This window comes from Ahaetulla prasina, chromosome 12, assembly GCF_028640845.1.
Source record: "Ahaetulla prasina isolate Xishuangbanna chromosome 12, ASM2864084v1, whole genome shotgun sequence".
In the NCBI taxonomy this organism is placed as follows: domain Eukaryota; kingdom Metazoa; phylum Chordata; class Lepidosauria; order Squamata; family Colubridae; genus Ahaetulla; species Ahaetulla prasina.
The window spans coordinates 27032282-27049399 of NC_080550.1; the positions used below are offsets into that span (position 1 = coordinate 27032282).

The 17118-nt window shown below is 39.0% G+C and overlaps 1 protein-coding gene across 5 annotated transcripts in view; it reads right to left on the bottom strand.

Annotated features, from left to right (window-relative positions):
• GARRE1 (granule associated Rac and RHOG effector 1) overlaps positions 1-17118 on the bottom strand; it is a 72242-nt gene extending 55124 nt beyond the window's left edge. For 3 of the 5 annotated variants that reach the window (XR_009151893.1, XM_058154784.1, XM_058154780.1), the window contains exon 1: positions 16935-17118. The gene's annotated coding sequence lies outside the window, so the exon portion shown is untranslated. Of the gene's footprint in view, positions 1-429; positions 545-3159; positions 3178-12327; positions 12390-16934 lie in introns of those variants that run through there. The other 2 variants (XM_058154781.1, XM_058154783.1) reach the window with 2 other exon arrangements.

Genomic DNA, 17118 nt, shown 5'->3' on the forward strand with positions numbered 1-17118 from the left:
ATTCTTTGACAAAGTGACTAAATTAGTAGACACTTAGTGTACACTTAGACTTCAGTAGGGCATTCGACAAAGACGACCACAAACTACTTTTTTTGGTAAGCTAGAAAAATGTGGGATACACATCACCACCAGATGGATTTGTAACTGCTGACAAACCATATTCAATGAGTCATCCTTAATCTATATGGAGGGAAGTAAACAGTGGGGTACCACAAGGTTCCATCTTAGGCCCGAGACTTTTCAATATCTTCATAAATGACTTAGATGAGGGAATAGAAGGGGAACTCATCAAATTTGCAAATGACACCAAGGTGACAGGAATAGCCAACACCCTAGAAAACAAGCTCAGGATCCAGAAAGATTTTGACAGATTTGAACAATGGGTCCTATCCAACAAAATGAAATTTAAAGTGGAGAAAAGCAAGGTACCTTCTTTCACACATGGTGGTCATGCTCCGAAACAAAAAAAACCTGGATGAACATAAATAGTTGGATACAGGAAGTAACAGGCTTCCAGACAGAATACACACCAGAGCTGTTTCGTCTAGGAATTATGAAAACAAAATATGAAAAAACAATAACATATTATTTTACATATGACAACGGCGGAAAGATTGGCATTTGCACAATGTTGGAGAAGCTCAAATACACTCTCTGAAGAGTTAGTAATTAGAAAAATATTGGATTGTGCCAAGATGGACAAAATGACACGAACTGAAAGGACAGATGGATTCGGATTTTTATGTAATATGGGAGAAATGGCATAATTGGGTCGAAAATAAGAAAAAAGGGGAAATAACAGTAGTAAAATTAGTAAGGATTAGAAATTCTAATTAGAATTAGTAATATAATTTAGTAAAATTATATAGAGTATAGGAGAACACTAAGGGGATGATATGTAAATGGTCACAGTCATGCACAAGAGTTGAATGAAAATTGTTTAATTGTTAAAATTCAATAAAATTTATATTAAAAAAAAAGAATGATTGCAGGATTTCGGTTTGGCTAGTTTAGAGAAAAGAAGGACTAGGGGGGACATGATAACAGTATTCCAGTATTTGAGAGGTTACCATGAAGAGGAGGAGGTCAATTTATTTTTCAAAGCACTAGAAGGCAGGACAAGAAACAAGGGATGGAAACTAATTAAGGAGAGAAGCAATCTGGAATTAAGGAAAAACTTCCTAATAGTGAGGACAAATAACCAGTGGAACAGCTTGCCATCAGAAGTTGTGGGTGCTTCGTCCCTGGAGGTTTTTAAGAAGAGACTGGACAGTCATTTGTCTGAAATAGTATAGGGCAATGATGGCGAATCATATCGCTGGGCATGTGAGTGTTGCCCTAGCTCAGCTCCTGTGGGAGGGTCTTGGTGGAGGAGGTCTGTTTTTCGCTCTCCCCAGGCTCCAGAGGCTTTCTAGGAGCCTGGAGAGGGCAAAAACGGCTCCCTCTCCCCAGAGGCTGGAAACAGCTCATTTGCCAACTTCTGGAGGGACTGGAAAGCCCATTTTTTGCTCTTCCCAGGCTCCAGAGGCTTTCTAGGAACCCGGGGAGGGTGAAAATGGCCTTCCCAATACCCCTGGAGGCCCTCCAGAGGCCGGAAATGACACAGTTCCCGACTTCCGGTCCCGACTTCCGGTCCCCAAGAAAGCTTCTGGAGACCGGGGAGGGCAAAAAATGAACCTACCTGGCCATTGCATGCCAAAAGCAGGGGGAGTGTGGGGGAGTCGCATGTGTATGGCGCACTGAATTATGAGTGTGGGTGCGTGTGTGACACCCCCCCCCCTGCTCTCCTGCTTTTGGCATGCGACAGCAAAAAGGTTAGCCATCACTGGTATAGGGTCTCCTGCTAGAGCAGGGGGTCAGACTAGAAGACCTCAAAGGTCTCCTCCAGCTCTGTTCTGATTGAATAGAATATCATCAGTGTTTTATTGTATTTTACTTTGTTAAATATTTCTCAGTTACATTTTAAGCTGATCTGGGCTGCCCTCAGAAAGTTGTAGGCTGCATGCAGCCCGTGGGCCACATATTTGACATCTGCAGTTAGGAAATGTTCCTTAACCTTCATTTTCACTGCATCTATAGAATTCTGCGATGAGCTGTGTGTATTCATAACTATCAGCCAATTGCCACCTTTCCTGAGCTGGTTAGACTTGTAGGCGTTTATTCGCAAGTCTGTTACAGCCTGTGTCAACTTGAGGAATGAACTCTTCATGAGGCTACCCTTGAAAAGTATCCAAACTTCTGAGTCAGATAAAATGCAGGTTGCTAGCTGGTACCAAACTATAGGAATCACACAGTGTCAGTCCTGAAAAACTTGTACTATTTACCAACTGTTGGACACAATTTGAAGTGCTGGCATTGACCTTTAAAATCCTAAACCGCTTAGGGCTCATGTATATAATAAACACCTCTTCTTCCTATTAACCCAGTCATGTTTTAACTGGGAGTTAAAATTCCTGAATGTTAACTGTTAATAAATTTTCATTATATAGTTTCATAATTTTAATCATATTGATTTTACAGTCATGCTTCATGTGTGACTGAAAATCTAAAAGAAACAGAAAAAGGCCAGTACAATACATTATTTTACTCTCTAACCGTGATGGCGAACCTAGGCCAGGCGTGCCGGAGGTGGCCCGCAGCACCCTCTCTGATGGCAACAAGCCATCGCCCCAGTTCAGCTCCGCTGCACATGTGCGCACGCCTCCCGCCAGCCAGTCTTTGGATCTCTGCCACACATGTGTGGGGGCAGGGGGCATGTACAGGGGCGTGAATGCATGCGCGGGGCTGTGGGGCACGTGTGGGGGCACGGGCGCATGTGCGGGGCCTTGGGCGCATGTGCGCGCATTGCATTTTGGGGGTTCGGCTGCTTTGTGCACTCGGTCCAGAAAAGGTTATCCATCACTGCTCTATAAGATTGCCAGACATAAATTGAAAATGGATATGAAACAGTCCTGCCTTGTTCGTTATCACTAACATTGATTATAAATAGTCTTCTTTGTAACATGCAGTGCAAGGAGTTGGAAGTTTTCAGAAAGCAATGTGATTTTTTCCCCCACACACATCCCTCTTTAGGCAAGCTTAATTAATCTCAGCAAAACAGGAAAAATCTCAATATTTCTTAAGAAGTATTTAGTAAAAACACTGGAAAAAACTACCTACCAGGAAAACTTCAACCCCCTTCTTTTTTCACGCTCAACAGAAGTATCCTGTCTCAGATCTGCAGACATGACCAAAAAAAAGGATGGAGAAAGGAGTATTTTGGGGAAAAAAAGATGTCATTTTTGTTTCCTTTGCCAAGGAAATTTACCAAAATAAATGCACAAGAGTAGACATCCTTGTTTTCATAAGGGCCAGATCTGGAGTCCTATTAAGAGGGACATTCATGATTATCAAAAATAACCCCATTGATTATAGAAAGGCCTTTGATTATGTTGATCACATCAAACTGTGAAAAGCAGTCAGAATTCCAGAACATCTGTCTTCATGAGAAATATATGTACAGGCCAGAAAGCCAAATTATAAACAAAACATGGCAAAGGAGACCAACAAAACTGTATACACTCTCCACGTTTAGTCAACGTATATATATATTGAATATACTGCATATCAAGGGTAGGTGGACTGGAAGAAAATAAGTGTGGTTTTAGAACTGGAGGAAGAAACTTCAATAAGCTGCATTGGCTGATGGCACCACGAAAGATCTATAAATCCTAATACTAAAAGCCAAAGAACACAGTGAAAAGATGGGATTAAAGTGCCATCACTTCTGGATACCTATAAAGTTCAGAACTTTACAAGCCATGATATTCCCTGTACCACTCAATGGAAGTGAAGGTTGCACTCTGAAGAAGCAAAATACTAAGAGTTTGCCTTTGAACTTTGGTTTTGTAGAAAATTCTGAGAATATCCTGGAGAGCCAAGAAAACAAACCAGTGGCTCATCAAACAAATCCAACCCAGAGTTCTCATTTGAGGCCCAAATGACCAGGCTCAAATTGTCTTACTTTGGACTCATTAACTCACTGTATTGCTGGGAAACAAAAACACCTTTATGGCCTGTAATCATTCAATTGATCAGTGTGAATTCCTGAAGACAAATGAAATTGCACATTAACAGATACAATGAAAGGAAGAGTGATGCAAATGCTCCCTTAAAAATCGGAGGGGTAAGAACCGTGAGCAAATGTCAATAGAGAACGGATTTCAACTAATGGGATCAAGGAGCCTTCTCTGCTGTGGCCCCCACCCTCTGGAACCCCTTGCCTCCCTTCTGACCTCCTGGAAAAGCCTTAAAATTTGGCTCTGCCAGTTGGCTTGGGGCCCCAAAGGGGGCATCCTCTGCTGGAGAGACAAAGGTCCACCCCAGTACCGTCTGTGCAGTTAGTTTTAACCTTTTACTTATTAAATTTAATACTTTTATATGTATATTTTATACTATTAAAAGCCAGCCAGAATCACTTGAAACAATAAGACAAACATCATATCAATTGAATGAATAAATAAATATACAACCACTGCTTCCACATCAAACCCAAATCTTCCTGAGCCACAATGCATCACTTCCTTGGATGCATCTTTTGATAAAGAAAAACTTGGCATCATCTTGATGAAGAAACGTGTTATGGGGAAATGTATATGGTAGAGTAGAGTAAAGTAGAACAGAACAGAACAGAAAAGAAAATTGGAATGAAGAATAGAATAGAATATTGGAATGAAGAATAGAATAGAATAGAATAGAATAGAATAGAATAGAACAAAACAGAACAGAACAGAACAGAACAGAACAGAACAGAACGGAACGGAACGGAATGGAATAGAACAGCAGACTTCCCAAATGAACTTCCTGTATTGCTGGAACCACCAGGACCACCAGGACAGGAATAAAGGGTAACAACCATTGCTGCTTTTTCTTCAAAAAAGGAAGCATTAAATACCCTTCTCCAGCACTGCTGTTTAATCAAAATGAGAGATTATCTACTATTTGATTGTCCTAAATTCAGGCTACTTTTTGCTTTGAAGCTCCTTCTTCTTTCTACGGATTTTGATATCTTTACTCCCAAGAACCACTCTATAAATCTTTAGATCAGCTCCTAAAATATGATGTACTTATAAAACATAATTTGGCATTAAAATATATTTTATAACATATATTTTAGTATTTTAAGAGCTCTGAAATTAGTTGCAAATTAGTTGGAATTAAGAGCTACTGAAATGAATTGTATTTTTGTCCTCTTATATGTACAATACGTGCATTGTTTCAGAGCTAGAGCTGGCATTTCAGTCTTGTTGTATGGCCCTTCATAAAAGCAACCGAAGTTTCTCAACTTATATCCTTCATACCTGGTGAATTATTTATGGTGACCAAGGATAATGAGAAAAAAAAAGTCTGTAGGCAAACCATGAGCTTTTTTTTCTTGCATCCAATTGTGCCTAATTCTCAAAGACTGCCTGGACTGCAGTTTTTTTGGAAAGTTTTTCAGAAGTGGTTTGCCATTACCGCCTTCCTAGAGGGGGAGAAAGTGACTGGCCCAAGGTCGCCCAGCTGGCTTTGTGCTTAAGGAAGGACTAAAACTCTCAGCCCTTCCAGATAAACCAGAAAGAAAATCTGACCAAATGAGTTAATTCTAATTTCCTGGAAGGCTGCATTAACAGAATTTTGCAAATTTGAAAGTCCAAACTTCCCACAGCTACTGCCTGATCCATTATGGCAGGTCGTTCCTAAGTCACCTGGGGCTCCTGCCTCTCTTCCAGTTCTCCGATTATTTCCCAGGCAGCCCCTCTTCCCCTTCTTCCCCAAGGTCACCCACAGGTTCCATTACCACGACTCACAGTCTCTGGCTCTGCAATGAGCCATTAGGAGTCCATGAGTATCTCTGTTTGTACACCGTTCAGAGTCACATCAGGTGAGATGGGCGGCCATAAATATATGATAAATAATTTAAACCAAGGTTGGGGGGGAAGGGAGGTTACTGAAAAAGTAGGGCCTCTCCTCCTTTATCAGGTGAAATATATCTGGCTTATGGTTTACAGCAGAGCTGTCAAACTCGAGGCCCGGCCCTGCCCAGTTTAGCAAAAGGGAAAAAAAGTCCCAGTATGTGACGTGACATTTGACACCTCTGGTTTACAGCATATTAATTTATATGGTCCTATTGAGTCTGCTTAGTTCTTCCCAACTTAAAAAAAAATGATGAGAAAAAAACCATGCCTGGTTTGCCGCTTCCCATCAAACCACTGGTCACCGATCATAATTAAATCTGATACTCAGTTAACAACCCTAATTGGAACCACAATTGTACTGCTAAGCATTTCCGAAAGCAGGTGACCATGACTGTATGGGTAGTCTTCTACTTATGACCTCAACGGAGTCCACATTTTCTGTTAAGTGAGTTATTTGTTAAGTGAATTTTATCCCATTTTATGACTTTTCTTATCACAGTTAAGTTAGTAATGAGCTTGTTAAGTGAAACTGGTTTCCCCTTTGATTTTGCTTGTCCAAAGGTTGTTATGTCACTTTTTCAGTGCTGTTGTAACCTTGAACGGTCACTAAATAAACTGTTATAAGTCGAGGACTACCTGTATTTTCTAGATGAAAAGAGACAAAACTAGTCAGTTTCACATCTTCCTCTTCTTTGCCTCCTGTCACTCCCTCACCCTGTGGGAATGCTCTCATGCCTGCCTACTGTCTTTTATACATAGAAAGCAATGTGGTCACACTGCACCCTGGGGCTGGGAACTGCAGGAGTGCTAAATAAACACATTATAGCACTCTCCTGAAATCTCTTTCTCTCCAATCTCTCCATTCTGTAATGGGGATGGGGAGGAAAATACCCATTTCTATAGACACTTTCTCCTTTGCTTGACCTTTTCCAACTGCAAATGTGAACATTTCCTTTTGATCTGTGGAAGAGCAAACAGCTTACTCTCTTGAAATGTCTTTCTTGCCAATCTCTCCACTTTGCCAGAAAGGCAAAGGAGAAATTGTCTACAGAAATCACTTCCTTCTCCAACCCCCTGCAGAGCAAACAGATTGGAGAAGATTTCAAGAGAGTACTGTAAGCTGTTTGCATAATGTGTCGTAGCCCTCAGCCCCAGGCTGCAGGCATGGTTCATTGCTTTCGATGTGCAAGGGGGGAAAAAACAGATCAGGCACAAGACAACACATACTGATTGCAATGGCAATAAAATGATTGAGGAGCACTGTAAAGGTCATAAATGGACCATAAGATTATTTTTTCATTGGACCATTGTAACTTTGAACAGTCGCTAAACAACTGGTTGGTAAGCAAGACCCTCTGTATTTTGAAGTTACTTACCACCAAGTTAAGAGTCTAAAGCTAGGATCTAACACTGGTTTCTAATTATTACTGGCTTGTTTGGGAGCAGAACGCCTGAAGCCCTTGCTAGAATGCAACATTAAATTTTTTATCCCTGGAAAGTTTCTAGTCATTGTAGTTGCACCCACTGACAGAAGAAGCCAAGTGAGAACAAATCAGCCACTGTACATAGGCCCACCATTCTGAATAAGAAATGAGAATTCTTTTCAAATCCAAGTTATCATTTTGCATGAATATGGTAATTGTACTAAAGGACTTTTCTGCGTAAATGAACAATCAACATATACATTTCTCAAATCTTAGCTATCATTTTGGAATTCTGGTAACTCAAAACAATTTCAATTTTAATTTTCAGACTTATTAACAAACCCACTATATTATTTTAACGTGCATTTAAAGATCCACTAAAACATTTTAAATCCACCCGGACATTTAGTTAAAAGTCTGAGAGAAAAAGCAAACTGCATATGAATGATCCAAAAAGCTACTTCAGAAAGTTAATACTACTCACCAATTTTAACTGCTGAAGCCATCGCATCCCCCAATCATGATCAAATTTCTTCTTTTTCATGATACAGGGTTTGCATTGCTTAATGAACTTGCACTTTGTTCTAATATATTTTCATTTATTTACCATTTCTGCAATCCTCAACATATTTGATGACTGTTAAGTATCTTCACTATTGAACTCCATATATTTAACTTCTTGAACAAGTTTATTAATAATCGGATTGAGTTAAATGTTGAATGCTCAACATTTCTTACCACACAGAACATAGCCTGAGCTCACCTTACTTCTGGTCCACAATATAAAGTAAGAAAACTAGAAACTAACAAAGGAACACTTACTTTATCTTATTAAGTTAACTGAATTTATATCCTTTGAAAACAGGCAAAAATGAATTAAATCCCATTGATTAAAGCTAATTTATTTTATTATGTAATAAAATCACTTAAGTAGAAGATAAATATTTTACTTGCTCAGATTTTAAAGAAAAAATCCTTTTATCTTGATCATAAATTTCCTTAGTCACATCAGTTTTTCACTACAAAATGTAACATACTTTTACCATAAAATCAGAAAATAATCACTAGCAGTTTGACTAGATTAATCAGATTATATTTTCAGCCACAAATACAAGAGCAAACATCATGATTTAATTAAGTCAAGATATTTTTCAAGTCACAAAACCAAGCAACAAATTAATTGCAAAGCAATACAAGTCAAATTATTAGGTTGCACAAAAAATGGCATGTCAGAAAGTCTTAGAACTGATCCCAAATGTGCCATTTTGCTCAGGTTTAATGTACTAAAGAACTAAAATTGTGACAACAGATAGTAAGTGCCATCTCTGCAAGGAAATGGAAAACGTAACAAAATACAAAGACCTGCAAACAGAAACTGAACAACCTTGGCAAAAGAAAGTAAAGGTAGCACCAATAGTAATAGCTGCCTTGGGTGCAATCCCAAAACAACTGGAGCACCACTTGAACACCATTAGGATTGACAAATTCACATCAGTCAATTGCAAAAGGCAACTTGGAACAACTTACATCCTGCAAGTTGTTATCTGTAAAAGCTTTAAGTCAAGTTAAACTCCCAGAACTCCTCAGCCAGCATACCAATCCACACTACTTAAAGTGGTGAGGTTAAGAAAACTGGCTTAGACAAACAACAAAGCCAAGATAAGGACTGGCTACAGAGCTCTGTGAACCCAATTTTGTCTTATGAGACATTGTGTCTCATATGAAACATCTTGTGACCTAAATGCTCTGTCTTACTATGTTAGAGACAGGTCTAGAGTCAATCCACCCATAAATACTTGTGTCCTATCCTAGTTAATGCTTTTCCAAGCTTTATCTATCAATGCTAGCAAAATTATAAAGATAAATCAATTGTGAACCAAATATGTTTGAAAATCTCAATAACAAAAATAAATATCTTTTATTTCAAGATAATTATTTTAAAAAACTGAAAATCAAATTGCAATTAGTTTTGGTTTCAGAATCTGAACGCTGGATGATAACTCTCAAACTACTTGAAGATCCACTCCTTATTAATTCATAGTTAATTCAAAACTGTGTTACTCAGTCAAAACATTCTTCAAACATAAATATTTTTTATTGGCCAGACACACAAGGAATCTGTCTCTGGTGCATAAGCTCTCAGTGTACATAAAACCAACGAAGTGATAATCGTAAGAAAGGAGTAAGTATTAGAAAGATGAGAAGAAGGATAATAGTAATACAGTCCAACTATGTGGTTAGATATCCTTAGGCATAAAAGAGTGTTGTGGGAATTATGTGTTTAGCAGGTTGATGGCATGAGGAAAAACTGTCTTTGTGTCTGGCTATTTTGGCATGCAATGTCCTACAGAGGTGTCCTGAGGGAAGAAATTGAAACAGTTTATATTCAGGGGTCTGTAGATGTTTTCTACAGACCCCAATTCTCTTTCTGGCTTGTTTAATATAGTATAGCTAAAGAGCTTTAAAAATTCTGAAAAGACAGCCATAAATTTGCAAAGGCACAAAATATAGTAAACTTATTAACATTTACTGAACAATATTTCTAAAAATGACGATGCCAGGTATGTACAAACTGCTAAAGCCCCTTGTGTTAAGACAGGAAAGCCACTGCTCTCTTCTGTCATGCTATCTTAAAAGTTAATTATCATAGACAATCGAGCTCAGCTCAGCGATTCTATAGACTATTATTTCCCAACTGTGTTGGAGCATCATCACTCTGCTTCTAAATCTGGTTGGCCAATGGCCATGAAATAAAGGAATTATAGTCCAACATGAATGGAGGATAAAGGAAAGATATAGTAATTCTACTTTAACTTATTAAGCTTCTAATAATTTGCTCTATTTTCAATGGGAAAGAGGATTTTTTTCTAACTGTAAGATTAAGACTTTCCACCTCACAGGAAATACTGAAATTGTCAGACCTAGCTTCTGGAACATTCATGTCATATAGTATTCATAGCAACTGGTCTTCCCATATTCCTTTTGCAGAAAGACATAAACGCTTAAAGTCAGATGGATTCCAAATAGTTCTATTTGAAGTTAAAACTCCAATTCCTCCACTGTTACTATTTTTTCAAATAAAGAGTATATAATGGGAAATATATATGCAAAAGGAAACAATGGATGAATGTTAAGGCTATGGAATTTTGAGGAAAACAAAGTAATGGCACTTGCTTTTAATGCACTCACTAAAAAACAAGCTGTTTGTCTTAATGATCACCAATTTCAGTTGTGCTCCGTTTGACCACACATTCTTTCACCCTGCAGCTTGGAATTATTTCCTGTAACATTCTCAAAAATAGGGGGAAAAGCCTCCCTCTGAAAGTATGCAGGAAAGAAAAAGAGGGTATGGACAGGTAAGAACGCCAAGGGTTGCTATGCATAGCTTGCAACTGTGCCATACATGTTCCCCTTCATAAACAATAGCACAAGCCTTCATGAGAAGCATCTCTCACAGCATTAAAGAGGAACAGCTCACTGCCCTTCCAGATCCCAGTCTTAAAGAAGAGGAGTTCAGCTGCAGTGTCCAAATGACAATTCCATCTGCACCCTACTGCTACCTACTAAATCTACTATCTTGATCATTAATCCACTAAATCAGGGTGAGATTTCTCAGTTTGAACATATTTTACAATTTTTCAGCACAGTCTATATCTATCTCTAATTTTAAGCACAATCTGCTCAGAGAGAGAAATTTCATTTTATTATCACAGACTTCCATCATTTAACTAGTAATTTGTGGACTGCAGTAAGATATGAAATTACTCAAAACTAAACCAATCTAGCAGTTTAAGGACTAAATAAATAATGGGGAAAGTAATGCTTATTCGTGCATCATGCAAACCATAATATGGTTCAGTCCTATGCTGCCTTAGATCAGTATGTGAATCCAGTTTATAAACTTTGGCTTTAATGGCTTGACATCATGTACAGACCAGGTAACTGAGTTCATGGATTATGCTAAACTATACTCGCTTTAGCCACTGTTTCCTGAACAAAGCACAAGTAGCTGGATTTATGCCCAAAGCCAAAAATCAATAAATTACATAATGGTTTCACACTTGTGGATCCAACCATTTTGGCAATTCAATAAAGTGAATTTAAAGTAAACCATGAAACGTGGTCAATAGCTAACTGAAATGTAATGCAATGAAAATTATTACTGTATTTCCCCCAAAATAAGACCCTGACTTATATTTTTTTGAATCCTGAAATAAACACTTGGCCTTATGGCCATACGCTCAAAAGCCCGATTGGGCTTATTATTAGGGGATGTTTTATTTGGGGGAAAACAGGGTATATGTTTGGACACATTTTATGAACACCTAGCTCTCTGAAGAATTCTGGAAAAGGTAAAAGAAAAGAAGATGACCAGCAACATATTTGGCTTCACTCGAAGTTTTAATTTCAGAAAACTAGTATTAAGCATGCATTGAGTATTGTTAGCTTTCACTAATAACTGATTTGTATTAGCAACTTTTATTCTCAAGCTGGCTGATGTGTACAATTAAATCACATTAAGGTTAGAAAAATTCACGTTTTTATGTCATTGCATACATGTAGTCTCATCTGTACGTACTTATATGATACTCATCTGAAGTACTGCACTAATTTCACAAATAAAAGGCAAAGCTTTCATAATTTTCATAAATGTTGACCTCTCAATAATTACCAAACAATAATCAGTTAAATTAAGCTATAATATGGTTGGCTTGATTTTGGTTTTTAGCATTTTGAATGACAAATTGAACAAACGGTGTTTAAACTGACTATTGTGAATCAGGCCAACATGTCTCCATGATAATTTATGTAAGAAATTATAATTCCAAGTTCACAGCTAGGTAATGAGCCAGCAATGTGCTGCAGCTGCCAAAACAGCCAATGCAGTCCTAAGCTGCATTAACAGAGGGATAGAATCAAGACCACATGAAGTGTTAATACCACTTTATAATGCCTTAGTAAGATACCGTAATACTTGGAATGCTGCATCCAATTTTGATCTCCACGATGTAAAAAAGATGTTGAATCTCTATAAAGAGGACAGAGAAGAACGACAAAGATAATTAGGAGACTGGAGACTAAAACATACTTGCAGGATTTGGGTATGTCTAGTAATGTTTAATAAAAAGAAGGATCAGGGGTGACATGATAGCAATGCTCCAATATTTGAGGGGTTGCCACAAAGAAGAGGGGGTCAACTTATTTACCAGAAGGCAGAACAACAAGCAATGGCTGGAAACTAATAAACTAATCAAGGAGAGAAGAACTCTATAACTGAGGAGAATTTTTCTGACAATTAGAATAATTAATCAGTGCAGCAACTTGCTTCCAGGCTTTGTAGGTGCTCCAATACTGGAAGTTTTTAAGAAGAGACTAGACAAACATTTGTCTGCAATGTTATACCCTGCCTGAGCAGGGGTTGGGCTAGAAGACCTCAAAGGTCCCTTCCAACTGTTATTCTGTATTCCAATACCAGCATGGTTTAGCTAGTTTCAACTTAGTATGTTCTATGAACCTAAGCACTGTGATTTTTAAAACCAAGGTTTATGAAGTTTTCTGATTGTGAATCCAATATTTTGAACAACTGAAGTTTGTTTTTCATATTAATAAAGAATAATTATCCATTTAACATTTCTGGATAGGCAATAATCACAAAATTTATAACATGTACCAAACTTCATGTCTACAACACTATTTTTCCCCCTGTGCAGAATCAACAGAAAATGTAACAAGTGTATCAAAACACAGATATCTGAAAGTGAAATATAATTCTGTGCACAAATACTACCAAGTACTTTTTGCATTAAAAGGAACATACAGGGCTCTTGCTATAATGGTACGTCAGCGGAATAACTGCAATTTAGGATTGGACCTTCAAGTTTACACTTTTGCTTTAACCTTATTATGCATCAATAAGATTCATTTTCATAAATCAACTGCCTGTTTAAGACTTGAAAATGTACAATAGATATAATAGGATCCAGAATACAATATCATCTACAAGAGGTTTTATAACATGAGTTATCCTACAATTATTAATCCTTAATTGTTTTTTGATGCATGCATAATGGCAAGTTCACACATTATGCTAAGTTTTGTTCCTAGTTAATAAGACTTTGAATAGATGCTGAGTTCAAATATTGCATCAAATGTAACATGGTTTTAACTTAGTTCTGCTTATATTCACGAATTACACTATCTAAAACAATGTAATATCTTTAAATATAGATGTCAGCAGCCATAATTTATATTTTCAAAGAAGATTCTTGCATCTACAGCATTTGAACATTTTAATAAGACATAAACCATGATTCACAAATCATAATTGAGAGGACTAAATCATATTGACTAAATATGATTTGTTGACTTTTGCTTAGCTTGTGGCAACCTGACAACTGTAGTCTATCAAACACAATTTGTATCTTAACACAATAGGCAAGCCAGCTAACTGTGGTTTATTAATAAATCATGCTTAATATGTGAGTTGACTATGAGACAGGTATATTTATTCAAACCAGCAACACTAAGTAGTACACAAAGGGTTATATAATTTACTAAGAAAAATCTTGTAGGACATCTATGCCCAAAAACAAGCTGTTTACAAAGATGGCTGCGGAAGAAAACTGCAATACTCTTGCCTGTTGGGCTATTTGTTTCTCTCTTCCTTTTAATCAGGACCATCCTTAACATCTGTGAATCCAGAAGAGCAAGGTAACATCCGCCCCATCTCCTGGAGCCACAAAACTTCATCAAGAATTTCTGAGAGGCTGACTGCACTTCTCAACAGTCGTTTTTTTTATTTATTTGATTTTTTATTTCATAAAGACAAGCACACATTGTGGCACATTTAGAGAAGAAAACCTTTCTATAAAGGGTACTCAGTTCTTGGAAGTTTTACAATGCTACACTACAGGTTTAATGCCTTTATTAAGTTCTCTTAAAGCTTCTCCTATACCATCATTTCCATAACTTTTCAAAAACATAGATGGCTCACATACTGTGCTTAACTATATTCTTTAACTAACCCATAATTAGTTGGATCCACAGTTATATTATTTCACAAACTATAGTCTACAAGTCCTAATTGGCGGATCACATTACAGACTCAGCAGTGGCCAAACAGGCCACATTACAGATGAATACAATGTGTGAATCCAACCAGTCACTTATCCAAATCCATTCACTAACGGCACAATTGGGATCTCAATCCGCATATCAACTTCATGTCATACCAGAGTGACCGAACAATGACTTTCCTTAATTAGCAACTTCTACTGCGGCTCCAAAAAACTTGAAGTCAGCATTTCCATCGGCAACACTGGCATATATGCCATTTCAGCATCACAGGATTAAATTTATTAAAGCTGCATAGGTAAAACAATCATCTCGGCAATATAAAGACTGAACAGCACTGCTAGAAAAATAAAGAACAGTCTTACATACATATAAACTGCAATATACTTCCAATTGCAGGAAAATGAAACACGAATTGACATAATGTAAAAAATATACCGTACCAAGGAATTTGGAAAAATTATGTTTAAAGTAGAAACCACACAGGGAATCTAACACAAATACTGCTAGAAGAGCAGTTCAGGTAGTCCTCAACTTACGACCACAACTGAGCCCAAAATTTCTGTTGTTAAGTGAAGCATTTGTTAAATGAATTTTGCTCCATTTTCTTATCGTTAAGTGAACTGCTGCAGTTTGGTAAGTTAGTAACACAGTTGTTAAGTGAATCTGGTTTCCCCATTGACTTTGCTTATCAGAAGGTCACAAAAGGTGAACACATGAACCCGGGACACTGCAACTGTCGAAAATACACTTCTGAATTTTGATCATGTGACTATGTAATGGTCATAAATGTGAAAAATGGTCATGTCACTTTTTTTCAGTGACATTGTAATTTTGAACCGTCACTAGATGAACTGTTGTAAATCGAAGACTACCTGTACAGACCAGTTTCATAGTATGCCTTTTCTTTATAAACTGTACTTTTTGTGCTATATAAAAACAACCTGAAAGTTACAAGTGGGATAATTCTGAATTCAAACGAACACATTTAAAGGATATAAGATTCAATAACAACGTATGTAAAAATGGCAAATTTTAACTTTCCATAGCTCATTTCTTGAATAAACTTCAAATAAACAGCCTGTGTGAAACAACTGAACTCTAAATTAAAGATGTCCCTGCTCAATCTTTTGCATAATGGTAAATTTCTATTATTTTTGCCTTTTCTTTTTCTCTGAACCCACCCCTTTGAACCTATGAAATCAGCTAAACTGAGATAATTCATGGATTGGTTGATAAGGATTCTGGAGTCTAGTCTATGCAAAATATAGCACAATAAATGAGCTCCTTTACTCTTTAAAGAATCACAACTCTAAAATTTTTGCTGTAGCAGACTAATCTATGTACAAATAGCCCAACTACATTATCCAAAAATATAAGAACTATTCCAAACAATTTTATAGGCGTGTCTTTTTTATTTATAGCATTCAAAATAATGAAATAAAGCTACAGCACTAGCTCGCCACGCTTTCATAATCAACGCTTTTGTTTATTGGGCCGTCTTGTGTATTTTAATACTGTTATTGCATTAAAGCAAGATATTATACCTCAAGCAGTTTAATATTACTGAGCACAATTAGAAACTCTATATAGGAGTAACCTTGTAACTTAATGGCAAATTTATCACACCAAGGAGTAACCTAAAAATAACAATTTTACAATACAGGGGATCCTGCTTTGCTTATTGTAAGTCATTCCTGAAAATTCAATCATATTAAGAGGTTCAAAAACAGAAAAGACGAAGCTCCTTCCTTCAGGTTCTGTTTTCAGATGCTGGCTTATTCTTTCTGGGTTTTTTTTTTTTTTTTTTTTACTATTTGATGAAATATTTAAGCTTTGGAAATGACACATTACATTGTTGATTCTCAAAGGATGCTGGGGATGATGAACTTTTCAAGGCAGGGCAAGATCCACCCCAAAAAACGAGGCGCTTTCGGATTCCGCCGCCCCCCCCCCCCCGTTCAAGACCAACGGAAGGAAAGCAGTCCTTCGTTTGACCCGATCCCCTCTTTAAGAGCGGGCCGTTCCCTACTCAAAGCAGGCCAGCCTAAAATGGCCCCAGGCCGCTTTTCAGCCCCGCACGACGACCGGCCCCGGGAGACCTTCCCTCCGCCGCCGCTGCTGCTGCGAAGGCAACCGGCCCAGGGACGCAGGGCGGCCCACTCCAGCCGAGGCCACCGGGCCCGGCCTTCCGGAGCAGCCGGGGATTCCGGGCCCGGCGGCCTTCCCGCCCCTCCCCCCCAGCGGCCGAGGGTCCCGAGCCGCGAGGGGCGAGTCGGGGGGGGGCCGGCGCAGGCGCACTCGCCGCCCTCAGAATTCGCCCTCGGGGCAGGGCCCTCCCTTCTCCCCCGCTCCCTCCGCGGACTCCCCCGGCCCCGGGGCTGGGCGGCGTCCCGGCTGGAGGGCCGTCAGGCGGGGCGCCCCTTCCCAGCGCGGACGGGCCGGCGGCGTCCGCCCTCCTGAGGGAACCCAGGCCCCGGCGCGCGCGGCCCTGGCTCACCTGCCACCGCGCTGAAGGCCGGCGGCGCTCTGCCCGTCAGGCGGGCTCGGCCGGTTGCTGGCTGCGCTCCGGAGCGGCGGGCGGGTGGTTGGGCGGCGGCGGCGGCGGCCCGGAAACGGAGGAGCGGCGGCGGCGACGGCAGCGGCGGCGGCTCCCAGCCGGACGCCGAGGGGAGGGGTCTGCG